Consider the following 26,335-nt stretch of genomic DNA (forward strand, 5'->3'; position numbering starts at 1 on the left):
AAAAATGAATTTTAATTTAACAAGTCACTATTAATTTAGTATAGACTACAGGGTTGTAAAAAAGTGCAAGAAGATGCTAGGATAATCATTTTCCATTATAATGATTTTTAAAAATAATTAAATCAAAATTGTAATAAAAAAGATATATGCAATGGATGATGTTGCAAGTGAGTTAAAAAGGTGCATCTACAATTTATGAGTACCTAAATTTACTACTTTATTGATGCAAATTATCCCTTCAATGGTCCATGTTTCCATATTTATATAGTGAGGCTCCATATCTGTTGAAAGATAGGCAAGGAACTAACCTGAAAGAACTGCCTGTAAGCTGTCCATAAAAACTGAAACACAAATCAAAGGAGTCATAGCTGCAATTTAATTCACAACCTCCTTCTCCCCGCTGTAAGCATAACCCAAAGCATGGCGGCAACCGAAGAGAGACACGGTCACAACAATTGCATCTGTAACAGAGGAATATCGTAGCCCAACTTGTCACTCTAGCTGCTTGTGGATTTCCAGCTCCTAGTTCATTGGAAATACGGGTACTACGAAATAGTTGGTGCTTTATGTTAAGTTTATGCTAATGTAAGTAAAACTTGAATCATTCATATTTGACAAAACGCATACCTTGCAGCAGCCCCCAATCCATAGACTACAATGAAGTGCAGAGTAGAAACTGAAAGGGTGATAAACCATAATAACAAACAGATAAGCTCGAGTTGTGAAAAATTAAGTTTGTTGAATACAAAGGTAAGAGATATAGAGGTGTACCATATAGAGAGCACTGAAGTCTCCAGCTTTGGATTTGGTAGCAGGCCAGACAGCAAAATAAGCACCTCCATTGACCACCATTTATTGACTAATCACTAGCGTGAAAACCAAGTAATTTATGGAGGAAATTGATGTATTTCTCGACAGAAAAAAGAAGAGAAAGTTACCAAACCATTACAGAAGAAGGGATGGCCAAGCGTGTAAGAATAGCCGATAAAACTAAATTGCAGAACAACTAACTGGAAAAGGAAAGAAAGAGAGAGAACTTTTCTGAATTTAATTCATTCACTATGTCGATTGCTTACAAGAGGAAATAGGTGCTGGTTTATATACAACAAAGAATAACAAACTCTGACAAGTCAGAGGTAAAAAGGAATATTCATCTGAGTGCTACAGCTACGTAACAAACTGTACAATTACATAAAAGGACACAAAGACTTAATTACAAGAGGACCCTTTCTGGTAGTTTGAGAAGAGCATTATCATAAGCTGCGAGTGCATGAGGCTGCAGGTCAGATGTCTTCATGGTAGTACTATCAACTTTATCTTGATCATCTTGATGAATTACAGTAGAGGAGCTATGATGAACATGCTGCTCTAATATCCCCCCACAAGATGGAGAATAGATATTAGCTATTCCCATCTTGGATAAGTGAGCACAAAGAATGTATGAAGGGAGAGATTTAGTAAAATATCAGCTAGTTGTGAATTTGTAGAGACATGTGCGGTTCTGATTTGTTTTGCAAGAATTTGATCTCGAATGAGATGGCAATCCACCTCTATGTGTTTTGTCCTCTCATGGAAGACAGGATTAGATGCTATGTGAAGAGCAGCCTGATTATCACAGTACATGTCAGCAGGTTGAGGATGAGAAATGGCAAGGTCAGATAGGAAATGCCTCAGCCAGGTGATCTCAGTGGAGAGGGAAGCCATTGCAATATACTCTGCTTCAGCAGAGGATTTGGAGACCACGGTTTATTTCTTTGAGCTCCATGAGATGAGGGAATTACCCATGAAAACACAATAACCAGTAACAGACTTGCGGGTGTCAGGGCATGATGCCCAATCTGAGTCACAGTATCCTCTTAAGTGAATGGAGGAATGGGAAGATAGTAAGATACCTTGGCCAGAGGAATTTTTGAGGTACCTTAAAACTTTATGAGCTGCATCAAGGTGAATATTAGTTGGTTTTTCCATGAATTGGCTGAGAATTTGAGTGGGATAATTGATGTCAGGTCTGGTTAAGGTAAGATAGAGGAGCCTGCCAATAAGTTGTCTGTATGGAGTTGGGTCAGATAATGGAGAGCTAGTAGTTTTGCTTAATCTGTGGTTTTGGTCCATGGGAATTTTAAGTGGCTTGGATGCTAATTGTCCTGAATCAGCAAGAATATCGAGGGTATACTTTCTTTGGCAGAGATGAATGCCAAGAGGGGACCTAGCAACTTCTATGCCTAAAAAGTACCTTAAATGGCCAAGGTCTTTTATTTTGAAATTGTGATTCAAGAAGGATTTTAAGGTGGAAATAGATTCAAGTGAGTTGCTTACAACCACTATATCATCTACATAAACAAGCAAAGCTGTGAAAGTAGCACCATTGATGCAAGTGAAAAGACTATAATCAGCCTTTGATTGTTTAAAACCAAACTGAATGATGGATGTAGAGAATTTGTCATACCATTGTCTTGAAGCTTGCTTAAGTCCATAGAGACTTCGAAGCAGCTTGCAAACTTGTCCTGGGTTGCCCTTTTGATAGCCAGAAGGTCTTTTCATATAAATTTCCTCTTGAAGTTCTCCATTGAGGAATGCATTATTGACATTGAATTGATGAAGATGCCATCCTGTAAGATGGAGGGGCGCCCACGTGGGGCTGACCCCCTCCTTAAAACATAGTGTAACGCATGGCTTTAAGCCATGCGTTACTTGCTTATAACGCATGGCTTAAAGCCATGTGTTACGGCAATTGAAGGCTGGCCTTTAAGGCCAGCCGTGTGTAGGAGGACTATACTATAAATAGTCCTCCTCAATTGTTTTTTTTTTGTGACAATTGGAAATACACAAAAACTCTCTTTTTTTTGTTCTCTCTTGATAAGATATTTAGGCTGTAGATTTGTTAAGTGTTACTCTAGTTGTATACTACGTAGTACACTTCGCCACTAAGAGGAAAAGCTTGTGATTTGTCAATCTGGAAAAACTTGTGGAGCAATTTTATAAACTGAGCTTGAGGTATTTTTTCCGCTGTGCATTCTAACATTGGTATCAAAGCTTTTTAAATTGCTTCCAGTTTATAGTTTTTTTTCTCGCATATGCTTGAGATTTGTCTTCTTTTTTTTATCCTTTGGGATTCAAAAAAAAAAAAAAAAGAGGCAGCGCTGCAGTGCCAGCACCATCGCAGTGGTGCTGCGCTCACCCACTTAGTGGTGCTGCGCGCACCGTTGCAGTGCCAGTACCATCGCAGTGGTGCTACGCGCACCACCGCAAGGTGCTGCGTGCACCTGGAGCAGCGCGCACCAGGAGGTGCAACGCACACCACCGTGGTGCAGCGCGCACCGCGGTGGTGCTGCGCACACCAGCGAGGTGCAACGCGCACTACCATGGTGCAGCGCGCACCAGCAAGGTGCTGTGGCACCACCCTGCCGCTTGGAGGAGCTTCTCCGACGGAGAATGCAGCTGAGGCTAGCAGTGGCTGAGCGCTGCTGTGTTACGGCTACTATTCACGTGAACAGTAGCCATCTGAAGGTTGAAGAAAACAAGTCTTTACACGGGCTGGGCTTGGGTTTTTTTTGGCTGGGCTGGGCCGGGCCATTTGGCCCTTCTGTGTTTTTTTTTTTTAAAAAAAAAAAAAAAAAAAAACTCGATCTTGTGTGAGCCTATTTTTTTGCATGATTTAATATATGCTTAGATATATTGTTATATTACATGCGATCTTTTATTTAATGTTTTAAATTAAATATGATTACATGTGAATATATGGTTATATTCATGCTTTTTTTTTTATTCCATTATGTTAATATTACATGTGATCTTTTATTGTTTAGATTAAATGTGATTACATGTATATGTGAATTGAACATCTGGATATGTGATTATTTTATCATCTATGAATGTTAGGCTTGAATGTTTATACATTAGTCTTTAATGATAAAATAGAAAAAGTTCCCACTAAGTAGTCTTAGTTAGAATTGTCAGTGTAAATGATAGGCTGAAAAAATTGCAGTGACTCCAGTAAGAACTGTAAATGCACTGTATAGCCAAAAGACCACAGTGACCCCAGTAATAACTGTAAATGCACTGATGGAACAAGAAAAATGGATTGTAATGGTCTTATATGAACCATCTTTGTAGACTGGCCCAACAGATTGATGTGGTTGGAGTAGTTGTCCTTGTAGATTGGCCCAAAAGGTTACTGCGATTTTAGTAGGTTATGTTTTTACATGTGACTGGGACTAGATGACTACTTAAGATAGTGGGAGTATGGTTGAGATTTATGATGATTAATTCTCCCATATTTTTTAAATTTACGCAGGAATTAGGTTAAAAATTTAATAATTGGATATTGTGGCGCAAGAGATGATTCTGAAGCCTAGCGATTTTTCGATCTTGCGACATGTCTAAATTATTCTTTTTCTAGCTTGGATGGACGCGACAGATTTCTTAGGTGTGTGTGTAATAGGTGTGTAGTGAAATGGCATCCAAGAGTATAGTTACCGATTTAAACAAATGGGAGAAATTGGATGGGGAGAACTACAACATTTAGCATCGCAAGATACAATATGTCTTAGATGAGCAAGAGGTCTTGGAGGTCTTATCTCACTCCCTTACTGCGCCCGGGGAAGAGATCTCGGAACAACACAAAATAGATCAACTAGCCTATTCTCAATGGGCTAAGAAAAGTCGGTGCGCGCGCATAATAATGTTAAGCTGTATGCACAATAATCTAATGTGTGAGTTCGAGATGTATGACACTGCCCAAAGCATGCGGGAGGCTTTGAAGTTGAAGTTTGGTGGAACTTCAACCACTAGGTTGCGTGGGTTAACCATGAGGTTTGACTCCTATAAGATGCGCTCTGACCACACGATGAAGCAGCATCTTAGGGCTATGTCGACCATGATCCGCGAACTTAAGTCGGCAGGAAACAACCTGACTGATGAACAGCAAGTCCGGGCAGTGATTAGATCACTGCAGAATTCTTGGGAGAATATGAGCCAGAACCTGACGCATAAAGAGAATATCAAAGACTTTGATGATGTCTCGCGTCACTTGGAATTGGAGGCTGAGCGCCTAGAGGCTGCTAAGCCCAATCATACGGCCTATGTGGCTGATTCTGGTTCGCGTAAGGCATCAAGGCCTAAACGCAAGAAGTCCAAGAATGGCGTAGCTGCTGGACAAATTAAGAAGGTGTCAGGAACTTCTCAGCGCAGCAAGAGGGGCAAGCGCGGGAAGAACAAGTCAAAATTAGAGTGCTTCAACTGTGGAAAGAATGGCCACTTCGCTCGTGACTGCACTGAGCCAAAGAAGGTACACTCTGACTTTTCTCGCATTGTTTTTGTAACTAGCCATGTGATGGTTGCTCACTCCTATCCTGTGTGGACCGTTGATTCAGGAGCGACCGAACACATAGCGCGAGATAGAGTCGGATTTGTGGAGTATCTCCGGATTCCAGCTGGGAGCCGTGATATCAAGGTGGGGAATGGAGCTAGCGTGGAGGTATTGGGACTTGATACCTACAAGCTGGACTTGCGGGGTGGCCGCACTCTTTTCCTTCACAATGTGCTATACGCTCCCGAGATCCGACGAAACTTACTTTCTGTAGTCACTCTATTAAGACTTGGTTTTCGTATTGTATTTGAAAACAATTATGTTTCCTTTTATTTGGACCATGTGTTTTATGGTAATGCATTTCTACAAGACGGTTTTATGATATTGAATTTAGATTATTTAAATATAAATGAGTCTATTGCTTTTCTTTCTACATCTGATAATTTGGATTCATATAAATGGCATGATAGGCTTGGCCATATAGGGCAAGATAGAATGACTAGGTTAGGAAGAGAAGGCCTTATAGGCAATCTCGTAAGGTCATCTTGCCCACATGCGAACATTGTCTAATGGGAAAAGCTAAGAGAAAACCGTTTGGAAAAGCCACTAGGGCATCTTTTCCACTGCAATTAGTCCACTCTGACATATGTGATCCAATGAGTGTGAGGGCAAGACACGGAGGTGTCTACTTCATCACATTTATAGATGATTTTTCACGTTACGGTCATGTCTACTTAATCTCCCACAAGTCTGAAGCATTGGAATGCTTTAGGCGATATTTAAGAATGGTTGAGAATCAGTTAGATAAGAGTTTAAAAACTCTAAGAACTGACTGAGGACGAGAATATCTCTCTGAGCAATTTAAAAGGCTCTGTGATGAAAAATGAATCAAAAGACAGTTGACGATGCCAAGTACGCTGCATCAAGATGGCGTGGCGGAAAGGAGAAATCGAACACTGCTTGAGATGGTCAGGTCAATGATGGCGCAAGCAAACCTACCAATTTCTTTTTGGGGGATGCACTTTTGACTGCTGCCTACATTCTTAACCGAGTGCCTTCCAAATCAGTAACTTCCACCCCATATGAACTATGGACCGGCGAGAAACCCAATTTGAGTAACTTGCGGCCATGGGGTTCAACGGGTTTTGTTCACGATCTTTCTCATAAGTATGGGAAGTTAGGCCGTAGAGGGAAGAAGTGTATCTTTATAAGGTACTCAGAACACTCTAAAGGGTATGTGTTAATAGGTGAACAATCTGATGGGTGTGTGACTGAGATTGAGTCACGAGATGTGGATTTCATTGAAGATGAGTTTCTAAGTAGAGGTGAGGTTGATAGGAGTTTAGAACTTCATGAGATTGTGGAACAAGAGGAAAGTGCTCCAAGGAATTTAGTTGAGAATGAGGAAGAAATTCTTCAAGCTCCTACAAATTATAAAAAGCATTTGAATCCGAGTGGGAGCACATCACTTGTCAATCAATCACAACAACCTAAGCCGCGTAGAAGCACACGTGAAAGGATTCCCCGTCGTCGTTTTGAGATTGAAGGGGAAGCTTTTATGGTAGCTCCGCATGATGATGATGAGCCTAGGACGATTCATGAAGCTCTCTCATCTTCTACTAAAGATGAGTGGATGAAAGCTCTTAATGATGAGATTGAGTCTATGAAGACAAACCAGGTCTGGGATCTGGTTGATCTACCGACAAGGCGTAAGACTATTGGGAACAAATGGGTTCTTAAGGTCAAACGCAAGTCGGAAGGATCAATAGATAAGTACAAAGCTCGCTTAGTGGCAAAAGGATATACCCAATAGGAGGGTATAGACTATGAGGAAACTTTTTCACCAGTGGTGAGGTTTGCCTCAATTCGCCTGATTCTAGCTATAGTAGCAAATATGGATTTGGAACTCTACCAAATGGACGTTAAGACAGCATTTCTCAATGTAGAACTAGATGAGGAGATCTATATGGATCAACCAACGGGTTTTGTGGTCAAAGGTCAAGAGCGCAAAGTGTGCAAGCTCAAACGATCTATATATGGCCTAAAGCAATCATCTAGACAATGGTACCTCAGATTTCATCGAGCCATTCTCTCGAATGGGTTTACGATGATCACAGAGGACCATTGTGTCTATGTCAAAAGGTCCAAGAAGAGTTTCATTATGTTGTCATTGTATGTTGACGACATACTACTAGCTGGAAATGATAAAGGGATGATAGTCGCCACAAAAGAGTGGTTATCCTTTAATTTTGAGATGAAGGATATGGGTGAGGCAGAATACATTCTGGGAGTTAAAATCTATAGAGATCACTCAAAGAGACTTTTGTGTTTGTCACAACAGACTTACATAAAGAAAGTCCTCGAGCGCTTCCTAATGAATGAATGTAAACCCATTGACACCCCTGTTGCAAGAAACGAGAACTTGTCTAAAGTGTTGTGTCCTAAGACTCAAAAAGAAAAGGAAAAGATGACTCATGTACCTTATGCTAATGCTGTGGGTAGTCTGATGTACGCAATGATGTGTACTCGGCCTGACATATGCTATGCAGTTGGCTTAGTGAGTAGATTTCAATCGAACCCCGGACTGGCTCACTGGAAAGCGGTCAAAAGGATTATGCGATATCTCAAGGGAACTGTAGACTATGTGTTGTGCTATCAGGGTTCAGATTTGCATCTAAGAGGTTACAGTGATGCCGATTGGGGCAGTGACCTAGATGAGCGCAAATCAACCACTGGGTATGTCTTTCTGCTCAATAAAGGCGCAATTACATGGAGCAGCAAGAAACAACTATGTATAGCTTTATCCACTATAGAGGCAGAATATAATAGCTTGTTCTACAGCAGTTCAATAAGCTGTTTGGTTACGGAGGTTCCTCAAGCATTTAGACATTGGCACGGATACTTCAGATCCAGTGACGATATTCTGCGATAACATGGCAGCTCTCGCATATGTTAAGGACTCAAAGTATCATGGAAGAACCAAACACATAGATATCAGATATCACTATATCAGAGACATGGTAGCGCAAAAGGAAGTGGTTCTAAAACACCTTTCTACGAGTCGCATGGTTGCTGATCCCTTAACGAAGCCTATTGCAAGAGATGTCTTTGAGGCTCATGTTAGGAATCTAGGACTGCGTAGACTGTAAATGTAATTTGTGTTTCAAATAACACTGAGATGTAACCTTTCCTTTGGGATATTAATACAATATGATTCAGTTCTTGTCTTTATCGTATTGTTTTATAATACACACACACAAGATATGTCAACAGGCTTAGATCTGCTCACTCATACGAGCGATCGCCTCTAGCGCTTAAGTAGCGAGTAGAGATGAGACATTATGTCCCTAGGTACTTGTCCAAATGGATAAGTTGGTTGACACAAAGTTATGTCGCCTTAGTAGGAGCTAAGATGAGGTCCATTGATAGGATTATGCATGGGTTACCCCACCATCCATGTAGCCTGTAGTAAGCCAGATGCGAATTTTTTTTTTTTTTTGACGTCTTGGAGGCGTGCAAATAGAGGAATTCGGGTTAGACGCTTAAGGAGCGGCTAGACTAAGATCTGTACGGTGTTGATACAGACATATGCTCTTTAAGAAAGAGAAATCCACCGTAGCATGTGTTTCATACTATATGTGCTTATTCGACCAAATAAGGAAGTGAGTAAAATGTTTCTCTCTTTCTCACTGTGTGAGTCTCATTTTTAAATGTCCTTTACTTTTGACTTTGTCACGAAATGGAGGTTGTAATGTCTGCTACTTTGGCATGCTGTCTATGGCCATGATGTCTATGGCCATGATTGATACGGTCTAAAGAGGCATTGTTGGGAAAGCGGTTCGACCAAAATTGAGTGATATAAGTGCAAAGGGAAGACTCTTCGATATCGTATCTTCGATAGTGTTTGCTGACGTCATACAATGACGCTACATCATGGTAGTGGCTAAAGGTTGTGAACACATTGAAATGATTTGGAGGTAGTCAAACATTGTTCTGAGTTTTTTAACTCAAGAGGGTTCGAAAATGCTTGATCTTGATGCGATCAAATGAGTCTAGGACATGACCAGACACTTTAGGGATGTTACTATACTGGTCTTCTCTGGGAGAGATTTGGTATATGTACTCCCACCTTTCTATAGATGTGCTTGGTGGTCGCACGACCTATTTATCTGTATGAACAAGATTAAAAACATTAGAGAGATGTAGACCTGGGGTCATGCCCACTGTGTGCGAGTGGGAGATGTAAGATGGAGGGGCGCCCACGTGGGGCTAACCCCCTCCTTAAAACATAGTGTAACGCATGGCTTTAAGCCATGCGTTACTTGCTTATAACGCATGGCTTAAAGCCATGCGTTACGGCAATTGAAGGTTGGCCTTTAAGGCCAGCCGTGTGTAAGAGGACTATAAATAGTCCTCCTCAATTGTTTTTTTTTTTTTGTGACAATTGGAAATACACAAAAACTCTCTTTTTTTTTGTTCTCTCTTGATAAGATATTTAGGCTGTGGATTTGTTAAGTGTTACTCTAGTTGTATACTACGTAGTACACTTCGCCACTAAGAGGAAAAGCTTGTGATTTGTCAATCTGGAAAAACTTGTGGAGCAATTTTATAAGCTGAGCTTGAGGTATTTTTTCCGCTGTGCATTCTAACACATCCATTAATGGTAGCCAAAGCAAGAATAGTTCTGACTGTGACAATTTTAACCATTGGAGAAAATGTTTCATGGTAATCCACTCCTTCTTGTTGAGTGAATCCTTTGGCAACTAGTCTTGCCTTCTTTCTTTCAATAGTACCATTGGAATTGTACTTTGTTTTGAATACATATTTGCAGTCAATTGGGATTTTACCTAAAGGCAGGTCAGTGAGAACCCAGGTCTTATTGAATTCTAGTGCATCAATTTCTGCTTCCATTGCCTTACACCAATCAGGGTCTTTGACAGCTTGTCTATAGGTTTGTGGGTCTTGTGTAGATGAAATGGAATTGAAAAATAAGGAAAACTTTGGTGACAAACGATCATAAGAAATAAAATGAGATAGAGGGAAAGAGGTACCTGATGTCGTGGCTTTGGATGGTGAAGGTGAAATGAAGGATGCTTGCTTGCAATGAAAATCCTGAAGGTATTGAGGAGCTGTCCTTGTTCTGGTTGACCTTCTGAGTGGTGGTGGAGAAGCAGAAGTAGAATTAGGATTAGGAGAAAGAGAGGAGTGTGGAGGTTCAAGAGGCAAAGGGGGAGAGGTTGTAGGATTAGGAGTCTATAAGGGTGGGGAATGTGATGGGATAGGTAAAGGAGCAGAAGAAGAAAATGATGGGGGTGAAGAGGAAGTGGGTTTGGAAGTTGGGCTGGGTAAGAAATTATTTGGTAATGGAATGGTGGTATGTAGAGGTGGAAGGGAATGATGAAAGGGGAATATATGCTCATAGAATGTGACATCTCGAGAGAGAAAAACTGCTTGAGTGTTAAGGTCAAGTAACTTGTATCCTTTTACCCCAAAATGATAACCAAGAAAAACACATCTCCTGCCTCGAGGGTCTAATTTCTTCCTATTTTGTGAAAGGGTGGAAGCAAAACAAAGACACCCTAACACTTTCATATGAGAATATGTGGGGGGGAATGTTGAAAAGAATTTCAAAGGGGGTCTTATTGGACAGAATTGAACTTGGAACTCGATTAATAATATATGCTGCAGTGAGAATAAAATCAGTCCAGTATTTATTGGGAAGATTGGATTGTATTTTCAGAGCTCGAGCTATATTCAAAAGATGTTGGTGTTTTCTTTCAACAACCCCATTTTGTTGGGGTGTTTCTACACAAGCTCTATGATGGATGATTCTCCTTTTATGGAAAAATTCTTTCATTTGAAATTCAAGGCCATTGTCACTTCGGAGGACTTGAACCTTTGTGTGAAACTGTGTATTAACTAGATTGCAAAAGGACTCGATGCATTGTCTAGTGTCTGATTTAGCCTTGAGCAGATAAATCCAAGTGGTCCGAGAGAAGTCATCTACTATAGTTAAAAAGAATCTGTGACCATCATATGATTCAATGGAATTGGGACCCCATATGTCACAATGTATGAGTTCAAAAATAGTTTTACTTTGATGATTGCTTATTGGAAAAGGAAGCTTATGATGTTTAGCAATGGGGTACACATGACAAGGATTGTTATGAGAAATAGTAAAGGTGTGATTCTGAATTGAAGTATCTTGAATTACATTTAGCTTGGAAATAGGTGTATGACCCAATCTACAATGCCAAATATCTGAAATATAATCTACACTTTTGGAAATAGCAGAAACAGAAATCTGTTTGTGTTGAAAAGTAGAGAAATAATCAATGAGGGCAGTAGGAGACATTGAAGCAGTAAGCAAATTGTAGAGTCCATCCTTCATTTCACCCATGCCAATCGTGGTCCATGACAAAAGGTCCTGAATAAAACATGATTGTGAAAGAAAAACAAAACAACAAGAAAAACAAAACAACAAGAAAGAGAGGTAGTCAGTTTGGTTGCTGAGATTAAATTGAAATGAAAAGATGAAACATATAATATATTGTGAAGAGTTAATGTATTAGTGATTTGCACAGTGCCAATATGTGTGACAAGGGTTGTGGTTCCATTTGGTAATTTAACAACAAAAGAGACACAAGAGGAAATGGAGGAGAAGAGGGAGATGCTGCAGATCATGTGATCTGTAGCACCTGTGTCTATGATCCATGGTAAATGGGCTGTTAAGTGGTGTGTGTGAGTGAAGGAAGTGAGGGAAAGGGATGTACCATTCATGGCAATGTTGACTAAATGAGTGGCAATGGAAGCTTCTCTTGACTGCAATAGAGACAAAATTTGTTGGTGCTGATCCTTGGTAAAAGTAGGCTGAGTATCTGATGGTGATTCTGGCTCAAGGGATGTCATGTTGGCATAGGGAAGGTCAGGTTGCTTACCTTTGACATGTAACTTATGGCCATGGGGATAGCCATTTAGTTTATAGCATTTATCTGCTATATGTCCTGTCATATGACAGTGTGTGCAGGTTGGTGGCTGAGCATTTCCAGCCTTAAAACAATTTTCAAGCAAGTGGCCAGAAATTTTGCAATAGGTACAATAAGGTCTCTCACGCTTTGGTGGTTGGGATGATTTGAAAAAATGTTTGTAGGAGAATTGAGGTTGTTTGACAGTAAGAGCCATGGATTCAGGGGATGGTATTCCAGAGAGAATCAAATGTTGCATTTCTTGCTGTTGAATCATGGAAAAGATCTTGTTGATGGGAGGTAATGGGTCCATGAGCATGATTTGATCTCGGGTCACATTATAATTATCATTCAGACCCATGAGAAATTGTATAACACAATCTCTCTGATATCTATCATATAAGACAGCAAGCTTACCACAGGTGCAATTAGGCATGGGTTCATATATGATAAGTTCATCCCATAAGGTTTTAAGCTTACCAAAGTAGACATTGACAGAGTCACTGTCTTGTTGCAAACCTGTTAAGGATTTCTTCAGCTGGAAGATGCGATGGCCATTTTGTTGAGTGAATCTATCTCTGAGTTCAGTCCAGATTTGCTGAGCATCATCCACCAAGATGATGCTAGATTTGAGGGCTGGGTTGATAGAGTTGTGAAGCCAAGACACAATGAGGTCATTACATCTTTCCCAGACTTCATGTAAAGGGTCTTTTGGGTCTATTGGTTTGGACAAAGTGCCATTTATAAACCCAAGTTTATTCTTGGCACGCAGAGCCTTGCACATGGCTCTTGACCAAGTAGTATAGTTTTCTATGGTAAGAAGATCTGGAACCAAAGGAAGGGAGGGTTATCTCCATGGTCAAGTCTATAAGGATTGACAATGTTAGTGAAATCAAGAAAAATGGATGTGTTGGGTTTGGGTGCATCTTTTGAAATGGATTTATCTGTTGAAATAGGTGCTTCCATTGAAAATTTTTAGAAAAACCTGTCTCTTGATACCATGTAAGAATAGTAGATAAAACTAAATTGCAGAACAACTAACTGGAAAAGGAAAGAAAGAGAGAGAACTTTTCTGAATTTAATTCATTCACTATGTCGATTGCTTACAAGAGGAAATAGGTGCTGGTTTATATACAACAAAGAATAACAAACTCTGACAAGTCAGAGTTAAAAAGGAATATTCATCTGAGTGCTACAGCTACGTAACAAACTGTACAATTACATAAAAGGACACAAAGACTTAATTACAAGAGGACCCTTTCTGGTAGTTTGAGAGGAGCATTATCATAAGTTGCGAGTGCATGAGGCTGCATGTCAGATGTCTTCATGGTAGTACTATCAATTTGATCTTGATCATCTTGATGAATTACAGTAGAGGAGCTGTGATGAACATGCTGCTCTAATAAAGCGATAGAATATTGTGATACCAAGCAAAGCATCTTTTGAGAAAGGGACACGGGTTTTTTTCGCAGGCTGAAGAAGAAATCACATAAAAGTTGAGTATTATCACGTTCAGCCAAGTTGACGAACCGAAGGCTAGCGCTGCACCAAGACTCCCTAATTCCCATTTGTACACTAGAGTCCAACATACAAGTATATGGATGTATAGAACAAAAAAAGAGCCAAAGAGCATAGTCAAGCTTTGTGACTGGAAATACCGAGTGAGTAGTTTAAGTACTGCACTGCCAAACAGTGCAGGAATGAGCCATACAGAGTATTTGCGAGTTTCAAGCGATATTATAGAATCTTGGCTTATGAGGATTAGTAATTTGTCTATGAAAATCCAAAGAACACAGACGGGGGGACAAACTAGAATGAGAGAAATGATTGCAGTGTAAGTATAGGTTCCAAGTTTTTGATACTGCTCTGCTCCATAAGCTTGCCAAGATAGAGTTTCCAACCCACCAGCTAATCCCGACTACTTGAAATATAAAACAAGATCAGATAGTACATGTTAATTACTCCATACCTTTTCGCAACCACAAGGATCACAAGCTTCTGTTTTGTTGTCTACCAAGGCCAGCAATTGTTTAATGAATAATTGATTTTTGGAATTAAAAGAAGGGGGTGTTGGGGAAGAGTGCAGACTGTTTATTAATGGTATTGGCTTTGAGAACAAGATGACTCAAGATCTAGCAAACTACGCTTTTCTTTTGCTACTAGCCCCTTCACTTAGGAATTAGGATTTCCATATGAAAGAGACATACCACCGTAATCTACTCCTCTTATTTCTCTCCATGAAAAGCTGCTGAGATCTCTCTATTATTTTTGGTAATGCCTGATTCTTTCACTTATGTACATAGCGTGTTTGTAGGCTCTGTATATTCCCTGTTTTACAGTTGTATATCTTTCCTTTTATTTTTCTTCTCTACAACTATAACTTTACATTATTCCTATGTAAATCATTATATAAGTAAAACATGAGCCATGGACAAATGCAGGCTATTTTTCCTTACATGGTATCAAGAGCCACCAAAGGATTTTTTTTCCACATTTTCAATCCCTCCTGTGGAAGAGCTTGTTTCCCTTGATCTATCTTCTTCCGAAACTCATCTTCCTAATATCTCCATCAAATTAGCCTCCAATAATTATTTTCTCTGGAAAGCCCAGGTTATTCCTATTCTACATGGTCACGGGCTTCTCGGTTATGTCACAAATGATCTTCCTTGCCCACCTATAACCGTTCATGGAACTGATGGTGTTCTCACTTAGAATCCAGTTGCTTTCAAATGGCTCCGTATTAATCAATTAATCCTTGGATGAATCAATAGCTTGTTGTCCAATGCTCCCCTCTCTCAAGCGATCAACAGTGAGACCTCCATGAAGCTTGGGACGTGTTGGAAACGTTGTATGGTTGACATACTAGGGATCGTGTCCAACAAATGAAAAGTGAGTTACAATCACTACCAAAGGTACTACTTCAATGGAAGAATACATTCACAAAGCCAAGTCTATGGCTCTTACTCTCCAAGGTGCTGGAAAACCGATGGAAGAATATGATTTTATCATCTGTATACTCAGAGGTTTGGGCTCTGAGTTTGATCCTATAGCAACTCTACTAGGTACAATCGGCCTGCAGAACCGCAGTGCAACCAGCTGTTGTTTATTTCATTTCTTGGATTAAGAAAAGGAAGGGACCCACCACTGCTTCCCCTCTCTTTATCTTTTTGTATGCGTACAATGCCATGAGACAAGTCTTAGGCAAGCCCTCATGTACATGAGCTCCCACCGGACCCAGCTTCAGCTTCATTCCCAGGCAAAACACCAGCACCCATTGAAATCGGCTCCACAACCTTCAAGACCTGCAACTCCTTGGCCCCACATTCTCTCCTCGTTGCAAATCCGCACTTCTTCCCATTACAATCAGTCCTCCATCTCGACTCTTCAGGCAGTCTCACAGCCTTCTTTTCTTCTTCCTTTCCCTATCACACTCCAACGCAATTCGAACCAACCCAGATGCCATTTCTCGAACCAAGACGCTAATTGGCATAGCAAGCTCAATCAAGAAGGCAAGTTAAGAATTGGGATCCCTTTGGAACGCAATATTGGGATCTCTTTTTTTTTTTTCTCTTCCTCAACAGCTTTTGAGGAAGATTTGATGCTTGGAACTTCATCATCATCTTCATTGCCAACTTTAGTCAACCAGTGGAAGTGCCTCTTGGGGAGTGGTTGTGGATTCGTGGGTTCGTGGAAAAGATGAAAGGGGGAGTGGCCGTTTGTGGCTTCGTGGAGAATAAGATGAAATTTCACCAGTGTGTTAGCTAGATTTTCTTCTTCCTACCTACTGCAATGGAAAAATGAAACTTCATTAATGACGTAGAGATTCCCCGCCGATTGCACAAGCCCGGTTGCAAGAAGCATTTTTCAATCCTGTAGTTGTTGCTATCAATGCAAGAGACAACTTCCCTTCTCTTGAGGCTGTCATAAGCAAGTTACATGATTTTGAACTCCAAATTTCTATTGGTTGAGACACTGCTTCAACCGTTGCTTTTTACACAAATCGTACTGCTCTTTTCTCAAATCGTGTTGCTAGAAATTCTTCTTCTCATGGGCGTCAAAATCAGCCAAAGTTTAAAACAAATTGTGGTGGTGGACATTCTCATGGTCGCAAAACACTACTCCTTCTCAACAAATGTCTTTCTGTGGTGGCGATAAAGCTCCAGCACGTACTAGTCGTATCACCTGCTTTTGGTGTGGAGGTCCTAATCACAACGCCGACAGCTGTTGTGCCACCGATGAAGACATCGAGGGCTACCAAGCATTCCTTGTTGTCCAAACTGGTGATACCATTGATGATACCTGGTATCTCGACACTAGCGCAAACCAACATATGGCTCCTACAACCACTGATACTAAAGGTATTTTACCATACATTGGTAACAACTTTGTAATGGTTGGAAACGGTTGTGGTCTTCCTATTTCTGTTGTTGGTCATTTTGATGTTCCACATACGTCTCTCACTATCACTAATGCTCTTGCTGTGCCTAATATTAAAAAGAAGCTTATCTCAGTTTCTCAATTTACATCTAATCACAATTGCTACCTTGTGTTCTATCCATGGAGTTTTTTTATTAAGGATCTGAAGACGAGTCGAGTGCTGTTTAAGGGCTTGGTTGAATATGTTCTCTACGCTTTACGTGCAAACTCCACTTCCTTTTCCCCTGTTGCATTTCCAGCTACCAAGGCTTCCAGCAATCTTTGGCACGCACGCTTGGGCCATCCAAACTCCAGAACTCTTAAGTCTATGCTTCCTTGTTTACCTACTTTAAATAAAAGTATTGGTTTTTGAGAAAGTTGCACTCTTGGAAAATCAAAGAAATTATCTTTTTCCTCTCGTACTATCCATGCTAAATCTTTTATTCACACTCTTCACATAGATGTGTGGGGTTCAGCTCCCATCCCCTCTTATGATGGCTTTAGATTTTATTTAGTTGTTATTGATAAGTATTTATGATACATAGGGGTGCTACCCGCCCCGTACGGGGCGGGGGCACCCCTCCCCTCCCCCCCGCCCCTACATGGGCGGGGGTTAGTTTTTTTTCCCCGTACTCCGCCCTTGCCAGTGTGGGGGCGGGGAACCCCGTCCGTTCAACGGGGGGCGGGGGTGCACCCCAATCCGTCTGCCTCCCCTTAATGGGCTTTCGGCCCAATACATTTTTTTAGGTCCTTTTTGGGCCTAGAATTTGTTTTTTAGCCCAGAATTTAATTAAAAAAGTTAAATACATTTAAAAATTAAAAAAATATATAGTATATACATATATATAGATATAACTATATACTAAATTTCAATTATTAACTACTAAGTTATTACAAACTACAATTTACAATTATACAAATTAAGACTCTAAGAGAACTAATAAACTTAAACTATTACAAACTCCTCTAAAAATATTAAATATTACAAATTGTAGCAACATTACACTTAATTATAAATTAACAATTACAACTCATAACTTTTCAATTTGATCAATTTGGGATGGCGGCATGGCGCTGTGGACTGTGGAGGGGTGAATTCACGGAGTAGTGAGTTGTGTCGACTGCTGTGAGACTGAAAATCAAGATCATAAACGTTAATAAGTTATAAAACCTTAAAGGCCGAAATATTAACAAGTTAAAAATAAAACAAATTAGAATTATAAAGTTATAAAATGAAACAAAAATTAAAAAAATTAAAATACAAAATATTAAAAGTACCTTTTGAGATGAGATTGGGATTGGGCAATTAGAATTTGAGATGAAGATGAGACAGATGAGCATAAATCGGTCAATAGGATTGGGCATATGTATAATTGTATATTGAGAATATGAAAGCTAAAATAAAAACAAGCAAAATAATTAGATACTAAAATATGATATAAAATTATAAATAAATAAAACAAATAAATGACAAATTGTGCAAACCATGGCAATGGTGGGTCCAATACAAAGTCATACTGCATCGGAGGTAACCGTAGACGTCGTCTCATGTATCACTATAACAATAAAATTTGAAATTAAATTAATGAATACCAATTAAATGAAAATAAATAAATTAATAAGAAATTAGAAAATGAAATTAAAATAAATACCAGATCCAGGCTGATCACCATCCTCCTCCTCGACATCGGTCTCCTCATACTCAAGAACATCCGGAACATGAATTGGAGTTCCCTTGATCCAATTCTGCATACAAATCAAAGTCTCCACAGTGATAGGAGCTAATGAACTCCGAAATGAATCCAATACACACCTTCCGGTGCTAAAAGTTAATTCTAAGGCTACGGTGATAACAGGGATGGCCAAAAGACTACGGGCTATCTCTCCAAATATGGGATACTTCACGGCATTCACCTTCCACCAACTTAATATATCGAACTCTCGTGAAAATGGTATTACATCCACTGCTAAGTATCTGTCTATCTCTGACTGAGCCTCTACATAACTTCACATTAAGGGGGTCTGCTCAAACCTCTCACCCCAGTCCAATCTACGTCTTTTCCCAGTATCGACTTCTTGAACCTGTGTGGGGGTAGGTATAGGTGCCGCAATATTACCATCCCGCAGGACGGTAAACTCATCAAATAATCTACAAAGGGTTTCCCGAACCCTTGCAAATACAAAGTCATACTAGTGTTATAAATTATAATAATAAAATATTTTTAGATATTTGTTTCACAATATATATTGTACTATATATACAATACAAAAGGGCATTATAAACATAAGTAACAATACAAAAATATTTTTATTGGTATATATCAATTAGGAATATATGGTATGCATTTATTTTAGGGTACTTCGAAACCCTAAAATAATTTAGGGGTTTTAAGGATAATTTAGGGTATTTCAATTAATTTAGGGTTTCGGCTTGGAACCCTAATTCCTTGAAACCCCTAAATTATTTTAGGGTATTTACAAAAAATTGAAAAAAATAAACCAATCACGAGTCCACGACAGATTCACATTTTACACAAGAACACTCAACAGTCAACACACAAATCAAGTGAACCACATGCATAATCAAGTCTCCACAGCACACAATTCACAAAATTCCATCCTCCATCTCCGATTACACCCCATCCTTCCTCCAATCTCCATTTCATAAAATAAATTACACAATAAATTGTAGGAGATGGGTTTCTTATGGTCTTACCTTCGGGCCTCGGCGACGGAGATGAACTGTGCCTGACGAAAGGCAGTGGCGACGGCGAGCGACGGACCACAGAGAGCGCGACGAGTGAGCAACGGAGCTGCGAGACGCCGAGAGAGAGAGAGAGAGAATCGGGTGACTGGGAGGGAGTCACAGGGGGGATTCTAAACAAAAAGGAAACGACGTCGTTTCACCATTAAGGAAACGACGTCGTTTCCTAGGGTATATAAAAAAAAATAACCCAAGCATGAAACGACGTTGTTTCATGCCTGGGTTATTTATTTATTTTTTTATATATATTCATATATTTATATATTTATATATATAAACAAAATAGCGGGGCGGGGCCACCCACCCCCGCATCTGATGGACGGGGGGCTCAGCCTCGTTGATCGAGGGCAGAGCGAAAGCGGGGTGGGGCCCCGCTGCCCACCCCTAATGATACATATGGCAATCTCTCATGGGTCATAAATCTAATGTGCTTCATATACTTCCTTCATTTTTTTTCAAATGTTGGAAAATCATTTTCAAACTCGCGTGAAAATTGTTCAAAGTGAAGGAGATGGCGAGTTTGTAAATTCCTCGTTAAAACATTATTTTTCTTCACAAGGGATTATTCATCAATTATTTGTCCTAGCACCCTCGAGCAAAATGGTTTAGTTGAACACTGACATCGTCATATTGTTAAGACTGGTCTAACCCTACTGTCTTACTCATCTCTTCCCTCAAAATTTTGGACCACCGCTTTCACTACCGCCGTCTTTCTTATTAATCGATTACCAACTCCTATACTTGATGGCAAGTCTCCATATGAACTTGTTTTTTATTCACCGCCCACATATACCACCTTGCATGTATTTGGTTGTGCATGTTATCCCTATCTAGCCCCTTTTGGTCGGTCCAAACTTGATTTTAAATCCACACAATGTGTTTTTCTTGATTACTCACCACATCACAAAGGGTATTGTTGCATGTATATGGTTTCTGGTCGTGTTTACATTTGTTGACATGTTTTGTTTGATGAGACAACATTTACATCCAATCGTAGCAAGCTTTGTATCGGACCACTCCCGCCTTGAGCTTGATGGGAAATGAAGAGACATACAACCGCAATCTACTCCTCATATTTCTCTCCATGAAAAGCTGTTGTGATCTCTTTGTTATTTTTGGCAATGTCTGATTCTTGCACTTATGTAAATAGCGTGTTTATAGGCTCTGTATATTCCCTGTTTTACAGTTGTATATCTTTCCTTTTATTTTGCTTCTCTACATGAGCTGTAACTTTACGTTATTCCTCCGTAAGTCATTGTATAAGTAAAACATGAGCCATGCACAAACGCAGGCTATTTGTCCTTACACCATACTCTTCTCAAATTCCATTTTTCAAATTTATCTTTTACAAAGTACACATTTCAATCCATGACATCCTTTCTATAAAAAAAGAAGTAATCTTATATAACAAGACCAGACTGCAAGTTGATAAGCTGCGAAGACAGCATTTGGAAACCCCCGAAGCGACGAAGGGTCAAATAACACAAGCCAAAACCTTAAAGTTAGGCAAGTTGACAAGTAGAGCCAAATATTGACCCCTAGATCATGGTCACATGCCACGAGAAGCTTCAGTACCAAGAATGCTTCACCTTTAATGTTGCCTAAAAGTAGGGGTGTGCAAAATTCTGACAATTCCGACTCCGTCCGACCTCCGCTCCGATGCCGACTCCGACGGAGTCGGAGTTGTTGGAATTCGGAGTCGGAATTCGGAGTAGCTCCGAATTGTTATTCGGAGTCGAGTCGGAGTCGGAGCTCCTTGTAGCTCCGACTCCGACTCCGAATTTTTTTTTAAACCCAGCTGTAAAACGACGTCGTTTTACAGCTGGGTTTAAAAAAAAATTATTGAACAACACCGTTCCACTTAATATGGAACAGCATCATTTCATATTCCTTCTTCATACGTTCCCCCCCTTCTTCTTCCTTCTTCAATTCTTCTTCTTCCTTCTTCAGTTCTTCTTCCTTCTCCCTTCTCTCTCGCGTCTCCTATCCCAGTGACTGAACCAGTGAACTGTGAAGCCGTCCTCACGTCTTGTGTCTTTCTTGCCAGCGTGCCGCCGTTCGTCGTTGCTCCTCCGTGCCGCCGTTTCTCGTTACTCCTCTGTTCAGCTTCCACCTACAGTGAGCCCTAAATTTATGAGCCCTAAATTTAATTCAAGCACGTCTCTTATGAATTGGAGCCAGCAGTTGTGATTCTTGTGAATTGGTTGTATTGAATATTCAATTTAGTCCCAACACGGCGCTCAAAACCCTGAATTTTACACTGTATTGCAGACTTGCGCTCGAGCGAGAAGTCGAGCGCAAGTCGAGCGCACGTTGTATTGAACATTGGCTCGAGCGATATGTCGAGCGAAAGTCGAGCGAACCTCTCTGGATGGATTCTGCTCGAGCGCCACGTCGAGCGCATGTCAATCGAACCTCTCTGGATGGATTCTGCTCGAGCGCCACGTCGAGCGCACATCGAGCGAACATTTCTAGATGGGTTCTGCTCGAGCGCCACGTCGAGCGAACCTCTCTGTATGGCTTCTGCTCGAGCGCACGTCGAGCGAACCTCTCTGGCTGGGTTCTGCTCGAGCGAACGTCGAGCGCACGTCGAGCGAACCTCTCTGGATGGGTTCCACTGAGTCGAGCGCACGTCAACCGAACCTCGATGTAATAATACATCGATACAATAATATATTATGATACAATAATACATGTCCTATTGTATAATACAATAGCCTAGTTTATTTTTAAACTAATTTTTTGCTTCTAATTTAATTTTTTCAGCTTCATTGATTGTGATATGGATCCTAGACATAGTGAAGATGATCGTCCACAAGGGGATGTGGCGGATGCCAATGCTACAACTCCTACACCGGTGGGTACTTCCACCCCTAGAGCCACATTTAGGGCAGCTACATCTAGAGCAGCTACATCTTGTGCGAGTAGTCGACTCCCACTCCCAGTTGATATAGAGGATGAGGATATGTTCAAAGAAGAGGAGGAGATGCCCATTGAGCAAGATCAACCACCACGACCTTCTAAAAAGAGGACGTGGACATGGGAGCATTTCACCAAAATTCCTGGTGAAATTGCGAACCCAGTAGCAAGATGCCATTACTGTGGATCACTTTGTGGATGCCATTCGAAGAAGCAAGGTACCAGTGTGTTAATAGTACATCTAAATGGTTGTCAACGATATAAGATAGCGAAGGGATTGCAAGCCACTGATCAGACCAACCTCAGTTACCAAACTTCTACAGCCACTGATGGTACACAGACTAAGAAATTGGTCATCCCTCAATACAGTGAGAAGATGTTGAGGGACATGCTTGCAGAGATGATAATTATTGATGAGATGCCATTTACCACAGTCGAGAAAATAGGCTTTCGAAAGTTTCTAAATTTTGTTGAGCCACAATTTCTCATTCCATCACGATATACAGTGATGCGAGATTGTATGAAGAGGTATGCGAAGGACAAGGAGGAGATGAGGAAGATGTTTATTACCACTGGCCAGAGAGTGTCTTTTACGACTGACACATGGACTTCCATACAGAACGTCTGCTACATGTGTATCACAGCACACTACATTGACAGTGAGTGGATTTTGCATAAAAAAATTATTGGTTTTAAAGAAATTGTGGATCATAAAGGTGCATCCATTGGGGCGAAGATGGATGATTGTTTAAAGGACTGGGGAATTCAAAAAGTGCTGTGTATTACAGTTGACAATGCCAGTGCTAATGAAACAACAATTGATTGGTTTAAGCGGAACACTACGGTGAGAGATGATGTCATTCGGGCCCACGAGTTTATTCACGTTCGATGCTGTGCTCATATCATTAACCTCATAGTTGTTGAGGGATTAAAAGAGGTTCATGATTTCATAACCCGAGTCCGCAACATTGTACGATATGTGAGGGTTCCCCTCAAAGGCTTGCCAAGTTTAAGGCAATAGCAGAAGATCTGAAGATTGAATGTTCTAGTATGCTGTGCTTGGACGTTCCGACTCGATGGAATTCTACATACATGATGTTGGATGTGGCACAGAAGTACCAAAAAGCATTCGAGCGGATGGAGGTCGAGGATGGGGGGCTGAGGTATGCTTTGTTGGAGCCAGCAGGACAGGGGCTCGGTGCGCCGAACGCACATGATTGGACCAGTGTGAGTTATTTTGTTGAATTTTTTAGAACTTTTTATGAGATAATCATGCGGCTATCTGGATCCAAATATACGACTGCGAACTCATTTTTCAGCAAGCTCTCGGAGCTTCACTTCCAGTTGGAAAATAGTTGTACTGATTCTGCTGGATTGTTATCTGCTATGGCTACGAGGATGAAGATCAAATATGATAAATATTGGGGAATATTGAGAAGATAAATAGATTGATATTTGTGGCTGTGATCCTTGACTCCCGAGTTAAGTTGGTCGTTCTAGAATTTTGGGTAAATTCCGTCCTCGGGGCAGTGAAGTCTGCAGAGTTTATTAGATTGCTAAAAAGTGATGTTGATGACTTATATCATCACTACAGTACTAGTGCTCAGCCTTCATCCGCAGTTGGTAGCTCCTCACATTCGAGGCCGACATGATTGACAGTTTCCTCAGGTGATACTAACCCATCTGTAGGGTTAGAGGCAATCGTATTATACAACAGTATCATCAACTCATGTCAACAAGGAATATTATGCATTGTATATCTGAGGTTGAACGATATTTTATGGAAGCTGTCGAGGCACCTAATGATGTATTTCAGTTATTAACTTGGTGGAAAGTTAATTCCACCAAGTATCCAGTCCTTTCTCGTGTGGCCCGAGATGTGCTAGCCATTCCTGTCACTACGGTTGCCTCAGAGTCGGCATTTAGCACTAGAGGTCGCATGTTGGATGCTTATCGGAGTTCATTGTCACCGTCAACCGTGGAGGCCCTCATTTGCACACAGAATTGGATAAGTGAAACGCCTATTGGACTAGATACCGTTGGCATTGATGCTGAGAGCTATAGGCTTGAATCGGGTAAGTTTATATGCTTTTAAATGATGATTTAATTATTTTTAATATTTCTAACTTCTACTTTTTATGATTTTATAGATCTAATTGTGAACCCTAACATAATTACCGATGATTGAGAGTCTGGAACGGACGCTACTTGAGAGTTGGGATGGAGTTGAGAGAACCTCTTTTCTTGGTAAGAATCAAATTATTCTTTTACCGTATTCAATTTTTTATTATCAATTTTTTTTCATCTATTGATTGCTACTTTATATCTTCATTTCAGGCATGACCAATGGAACAAAAAGTATTTGAGTGAAATCCGTGTTTAATTTTTATGTAGTTATATTTCAAGATTGAGTCATATTGTTATTATGTTATAAATGAGACTGTTATAACTTATGGCTACATCATACATGTTATTTACTTTTTAAACTATTTATATAGTTATATTTATGTAGTTATATCCCGAGTAAAGACGTGAGATAAGTACTCTTTATTCTATAATTTCTATTAGTACTTATCCATCCTCTCTCAAACGTTTAGAATTTATTATCCAACTGAAATTAATCGAATTATAGAAATTCGTACCATCATTCTTTTTTATAAAATTTTAAATTTGTGTAATTTTCAACTCATGAGTCATGAGCACTTTTAATGCTAAATTTCAGGCGGACATAAAACAAATTAAAGATATAATCAAAATTCAGTAACAAAATCAGAACGAATATTTAAATTATTGAAAACTCTTGAATAAACCAAATATTTGTAGATCGTTCACTTTTAAAAAATATATATATGTTGCTCACTATCTGAAACGAAATTGAACAATAAAATTTAAATAATAATAAAAAAAAGAACAAAATTTCCGAAATTGAGTTCGGAAATTTTGTTCGGAGTCGGAGCTCCGACCTCCGTTCGGAACTCCCTCCGAACTTCAGTCGGAGTTCCGATCGGAGGTCGGAGCTCCGACCTCCGTTCGGAGTTCCGATCGGAGTTCGGAGCTCCGACCTCCGTTCGGAGTTCCGATCGGAGTTCGGAGCTCCGACCTCCGATCGGAATCGGATTCCGACTACGTTCGGAGTCAGAGTCAGAGGGGAAATTCGGCTCCGACTTTTGTCAGAGTCGGAGGTCGGAAATGACAACTCCGACTCCATCGGAGTCGGAGCTCACCCCTACCTAAAAGTAAGAATTTTTGCCGCCCAAAAGAAAAATATGAAACGTAACCCACCCTCTTTTAGAAGTGAAGATGGTGAGAGTTTGAGAGACTTGCAAGAAGACTAAAGCCGGTAAAATTGGTGAGAGAGGCGGCAATGGCAACACTAGCGAGCGAAAGTTGGCCAAGGTGTCCAACCATTATAATAGATACTACTTGCAGAAGATATTGCAGTAATGTCACCACCGCCATTGGTGAAGCTATGGAACTTGTCTTCTTCAGTTCCTGCACAAATGCAACCCCATGTTATTGCCCATTTTTTCTCCAGTCACTGCCATTCCTTCCATACCCTTTTCTCTGTTCTTCTCAATACTAGTAACAGTTCAGCTTTATAAAGAACTGGAAGGGTTTCACTGCTGATGGGTTATTCCTCTGCTTGGCTCCACTTGGTATTAAGTATTCATGGTATAATTCGCTAATGAAGCTAACCGACGACTGCATGGTCTTGATGGGAGACGTAGATAATATAATAAACGTCAGCATTTGATTGGGCCTGCAAAGATTACTTTGACGAAGTTGTTCTCAATGTAGGGGTATATTTTTAGTCAAAGTGGGATTTATTATTGTTTCTTCCGCAAGTGCTGCCTTATATCACTCGATAAATCAACAGTATTTTTCCGGACATATGAGTTAGATGACATGGCAAATTTAGGGGAAATAGCTAACAGAAGTTTGGTGTTTCTTATTCGCTTTCTG

At 40.2% G+C, this 26,335-nt stretch overlaps 1 pseudogene; it reads right to left on the bottom strand.

Annotated features, from left to right (window-relative positions):
• Positions 1-303: 303 nt before the first annotated feature.
• LOC121248081 lies at positions 304-26,080 on the bottom strand (annotated as a pseudogene).
• Positions 26,081-26,335: the final 255 nt, after the last annotated feature.

Source organism: Juglans microcarpa x Juglans regia, chromosome 2D (assembly GCF_004785595.1).
Source record: "Juglans microcarpa x Juglans regia isolate MS1-56 chromosome 2D, Jm3101_v1.0, whole genome shotgun sequence".
NCBI classification, from domain to species: Eukaryota; Viridiplantae; Streptophyta; class Magnoliopsida; order Fagales; family Juglandaceae; genus Juglans; species Juglans microcarpa x Juglans regia.